Below are 5543 nucleotides of genomic sequence, written 5' to 3' on the forward strand. Positions count from 1 at the left end.
TAAGATTTAAGAGCTATCTTACATATTAAAACACTATGTAGGTATGTATGTCTGGCACCTATACTAAGGCTTGACAGTTCAAAAGTTGTCTTTTTCTTTTACATGAGTAAAAAAAGATGTGAAATGAAACTCTAAACTTAAGTCGTTGTTTAAAATTATTCAGCACTGTTGGATACTAAATACTAATGCTTGAGCATTTAGTTCATAGAGGCAGAAATAGTACCTATGGTCTAGGGTTTAGTCTCAATAGCAGCAATAGCGTAGAAGAAACTTAAAGCTTTCAACAACAGCTGTTAAAACGTCAAAATCTACTAGGAAGCGATTGCAGAAAACCCAATGTGCGGCCAGCCTTTGGAACATTTTTTTTTGTCAACATGAAGATCAAACGGTTTTGGCGAATTGAGCAATCCAATTAACATAAGTTAGATGATTGAGCTCTTTCATAATTCCATTTAATGTTTTTATCAAACAAATCCACTGCAATACAAGAAGCTGGAGCTTATTAAAACTGACTGCAATGTATGGTTATGTGATGCATGGGTCATGGGTGAATTATTATTGAAGCCAAATTCGTGTGTTTAATATCTTATCCAAAATAACTTACGGTGTATCACAGACCGTAAGTTCGGTGGGCCAGTGGCGCAAATGTTACGTCAGCGTTGGCGCCAAAGTAATAAAAATTATTAATAAGTTTAGGTAGGTACAATACCTATATCAATTAGTTTGGCGCCAACGGTTTGGGTTTTTATATCTAGGTAATAATTCCAAAGGCAATTTTAAGAAAACAAAACGACATAATTGTACCTAAGTACCTACATACTTGTTTTATGCTGAAAATGTAGGTATTGTAAATTAATTTACACATAGTCCGTACAAAATGACTTCCACTCGCCATTTTAACTCTATGGGTCAACTGTGACTAAAATCGTACTTTTGTCATGACATTTGACACACAAAGTTAAAATGGCGCGTGAGAATTATTTTTAGGGTTCCGTACTTCATAAGGAAAAACCCTTATAGGATCACTTTGTCGTCTGTCTGTCTGTCTGCCTGTCGGTCTGTCAAGAAACCTACAGGGTACTTCCCGTTGACCTAGAATCATGAAATTTGGCAGGTAGGTAGGTCTTATAGCATACATTCGGGAAAAAATCTGAAAACCGTGAATTTGTGGTTACATCACACAAAAAAATTATATTGTGGTTATGTACTAATAATGAGTATTTTCAATTTTCGAAGTAAGATAACTATATCAACTGGGGTATCATATGAAAGGGCTTTTACCTGTGCATTCTAAAACAGATTATTATTTATTTTTATGCATCATAGTTTTTGAATTATCGTGCAAAATGTCGAAAAAATACGACTGTAGTGCGGAACCCTCGTTGCGCGAGCCTTACCCGCACTTGGCCGGTTTTTTACGAATTATACCTATGAATATAATATTCTATTCAGCCCACTGACATGTCAATTAGGAAAGTTTTGAATTAGAATTAGCTCAGTCAAAAAATTTGTCGAATTCCGTTATTATAGCAATTTATTGTAATGTCTAAACTGAATTGTAAAATATGTTACCAAAACCGGTCAGCTTGTTAAAACTCTTCGTTATCTGACTATCGGTATTCAATGATAGATTTTTTCTTAATTTATTGAACTAAAAAAATATTGGTATGAGATTACAACGCGTGGGTTCATACAGTTCGAAGTTCGTACGTATACGGTCTATGTAATTTGGCATTTTCAAAATAATATACCTATATCTGAGGAATTCCCATAATACGGTACTCAGAAATTTAAGGTGATACCCAGAGAGATAGTATATTGTTAGAGCATTTTATGTAGCACAAAATTGCCTTAATATGACGTGTGACTTTACACAAATATCAGTAAGTAACTAGTCAATAAAATTAGTAATGCGCTGGACTTTTCATTAACCAGACCAGTGCAAATTACTAGTATCAATTTACTTACCTGCTTACCCAAGACTTGTGACGGGAAAAAAATAGTCAATTTGCATATTCTACAGGCTTCGTACTTTTAATAATTATGAAATTTGTCTATTAACTAAACCAAAATTAACTATGTTATTGTAAATTTATGTTAAGAGGCTACTGTAAGGATACCTATTTCCTTAAATTTTTCTCGAAGTTTTTTCCAATATCTGACGCTTTACCGCATATCAAGATTCCATAAGACATGATACTATGAAAATAAGCAAAATATATCATTTTTGCAGTTTCTACGTCAGTTTACTTTTGAATCTTTCTCAGCGTACGCAGCAGAGCTCAGTTTGACAATGTTTGCTCCTCTAGTAATATGACATCTCTGGCGATAACTCGATAAGATTGTATGAGAAATAAATACGGTTTGGCTCATTACTTGTTCTATTTTTCGACGGATACGTGGAACTTTATCTGGATTTGAAATAATATCGATACCAGAGCAGGAAGTGATTTATTAAAATTTGATCGCCTGATCATAGGGGTGCTTCTAAAAATAACAGGCTTTGTTGACTTTTATCGTGGGTGATATTATCCTTGTTGATGTTTTATTTATTTATTTATAACTAGATCATGCCCTCGACTTCGTCCGCGTGGAACAAGATGTTATAAAAATCCCGTGGGAACTCTTTGATTTTCCGGGATAAAAAGTTGTCTACGTCCATCTCCAGGATGCAAGCTATATCTGTACTAAGTAGATAATAGCCGCAGCTCGCAACTTTGTCCAAGTAAAAAATTCCTGTAGGAACTCTATGATTTTCCGGGATGCAAGCTATCTCTGTGTCTTTCGTCAAAGTCGGTTAAACGGATGGGCCGTGAAAAGCTAAAAGACAGACTGACCGACAGACACACTCGCATTTATAATAGGTAATTTATTCTGTTTGTAGTCATATTTCGACTCGAAACTAGGATACGCGTTTAATTTTAATTTTATACTTTGTGGATATTTTTTGAAATAAATAATAATCCGGTCACAATAATTGAGAAAGGTTGTATTTCTAGAATACTGGAAAAAGGAAAAAAAGAGGGCTCGTCCGGGATTTGAACCCGGGACCTCTCGCACCCAAAGCGAGAATCATACCCCTAGACCAACGAGCCGCTTGCTTAAACTGATGAATTTTAGACTCACATGAAAAGCAAAACATACAGCCTTATTCAATAACCAAATGAACGGCTAATAACATAGCTAAACGACCCGTACCGGCTTCGCACGGGTAGCCAAATGACGCACAACCGTACGTCACCAGATTATCTCGCAACGGCTTGGCGTAGGGGCTGAGCGGGGCGCGGCGTTTAGGAAATCGTAACCTCATTGTTAGCCGTGATAGCCTAGTGGTTACGATATCCGCCTCCTATTCGGGAGGTCGGGGTTCGACCCCGGGCATGCACCTCTAACTTTTCGAATTACTTATGTGCTTTTTATGAAATTAAATATCACTCGATTTAACGGCGAAGGAAAACATCGTGAGGAAATCTGCATGCCTGAGAGTTCTCCATAATGGTCTTAAAGGTATGTGAAGTCCACCAATCCGCATTTGGCCAGCGTGGTGGACTATGGCCAAAGCCTTCTCATACTGAGAGGAGACCTGTAGTGTGTAGTGAGGCGGCTATGGGTTGATCATGAACCTCATTGTTAGAAATTTAGTTTGAAATAAAGGTCTCACTTCAACGTAAACGTAACGGAAGCATTTTATCCTATAATCTAATTAATAGTCGTGTAAATGTTGGATACATTTCATCAGGTCAAATAAAGCATTTTTCTTCCTTGTCGCATCCATGATAAGTATAATCTATTGGTAATTAAGCTGTAATATATTGAGCATACATGTTTTCTTTGGCTCATTAATGGATCATTACTCTTTCTTACGGTTCTTAGGTCCAACCGTAGGTACTTATTTATAAGAACATGTGGCCGTATTTCGTTATGAATGAGATGCGATGGCAGTTATTATAAGTTGTGGCATTATTTTGACTGAATTAAATATATTAGATCCATTCAGTCTATTTAATTGCTAATTTAATACATTACAAATGTCGAAGCATTTGTGTGTTGTACAAAACTTGTCTCAATTCTTTGTTTCAAGAACTATGATTCTACCTTTCCTTATAAACATGTACCTAGGTGCCAAACCTGAAACCATTTGCAGTCAATATAAGTAAAAAATACCATAAATTAGGTGTAAATAAAAGGAAAATTGATAGACTTAAATAAGTAAGTACATAAATCAACTTGCAGTTTGCGCGCTGGGCCTAAAATTTTGAGATTTTGTGCATACCTATAGGATCTTTCTACAAAGTAGAAGACCTCTGTTAAGAAGGGATTTTGGAAATACCTACGAGATTTAAAAATCTGAATTCGGGGCGCAATTCTTTAAACTAATTGATGGCATCAATTAGTTTTTATTGAAAATGGGCACTTAACTTTTCAGTAAAAAAAAACCTTAATTTTTATTCCGCTCATTTCATCAATAACAGACATTGTGATAAGATTTTTATTTAAAATTTTACTTTAAAATTCGGGCTCGTCCGGGATTTGAACCCGGGACCTCTCACACCCGAAGCGAGAATCATACCACTAGACCAACGAGCCGATTGAAGTCCCGTCCAAAATCCGGGACATTGCTTTCGTTAATCCTCCAGTAATAGATATAGAACCTACTTAAGCATTAGGTATACTACCTCTACTGCTCTTCAAGATGACTATAGTTCGCGACTGGTTGAGATGGCAATCGGATAATGAGGCCGTTGCCATCTCGACCTGTCGCGTACTACCCATATTATGATTTATGCGGCTATGCCTAATCTATCAATTTTTCTTGCTGTTACGAATTAAATCGCCTGTAATTCAAACGCATTACCTGACAAAGGTTATTTAGACATTCTCTAAAATTCGGGTTATCCTGATTAGTTCGTCTCTTACCGGTAAAGAAGTAATTTTTTTAACTTTTCAAAAAATGATTTTTTTAGAAAGCAAAATAATGTTTTTTGTCAACGAATCTCCCACGCTTTCTCTCTCCGTTAGTTACAATATGACGGCATCTTATTTAGTCGTTTTACAGCCTCTCAAGATGAAGTATAGAGTGTATTTTGTGATCAATTCCATTTTAGTGGGTGCGATATGGCCCAGTGCTGTAAAGAGCTTGCGGTGTTTTCCAATCGAAGAGAGCGATCGACGGAGATACAATCACACGCTAAAATCTTTGACCTGATGTTTTATTTATTAGTGGGCAGCCTTTTTCAAAATTTGTACCCACCTACAAACGCGACAAGTCGAGATGACAATCGGGGTATGTGGCGGGGGACACCCCGCACACCCGCACGTCACCCGCGCTATCCCGCACCGGGTTAGCACGAGGGCTGCACGGGTGTGCGGGGTGTCTCCATCCCGATTGCCATCTCGACCATCTATCGAGGTTAGACCATCTGTATATATAATCTATATTTTATTTGCTACAATCTGGTACATCTTTCTAGCTCGCCTCTTTCGCCAGTAACTTCAAAATTCGTCCTAAGTGCTCAATCTGACCCTGAAAACTCAAAAATGGT

The 5543-nt window shown here is 37.0% G+C and overlaps 2 non-coding genes across 2 annotated transcripts; both read right to left on the reverse strand.

The window, feature by feature from the left end:
* Positions 1-3023: 3023 nt before the first annotated feature.
* On the reverse strand, positions 3024-3095 carry TRNAP-UGG (transfer RNA proline (anticodon UGG)). Its single transcript has one exon. It is a non-coding gene; the product is annotated as a tRNA-Pro (tRNA).
* A 1420-nt stretch (positions 3096-4515) lies between these two features.
* On the reverse strand, positions 4516-4587 carry TRNAP-CGG (transfer RNA proline (anticodon CGG)). The gene has a single exon. It is a non-coding gene; the product is annotated as a tRNA-Pro (tRNA).
* Positions 4588-5543: the final 956 nt, after the last annotated feature.

Source organism: Maniola hyperantus, chromosome 11 (assembly GCF_902806685.2).
Source record: "Maniola hyperantus chromosome 11, iAphHyp1.2, whole genome shotgun sequence".
Taxonomy (NCBI): Eukaryota; Metazoa; Arthropoda; class Insecta; order Lepidoptera; family Nymphalidae; genus Maniola; species Maniola hyperantus.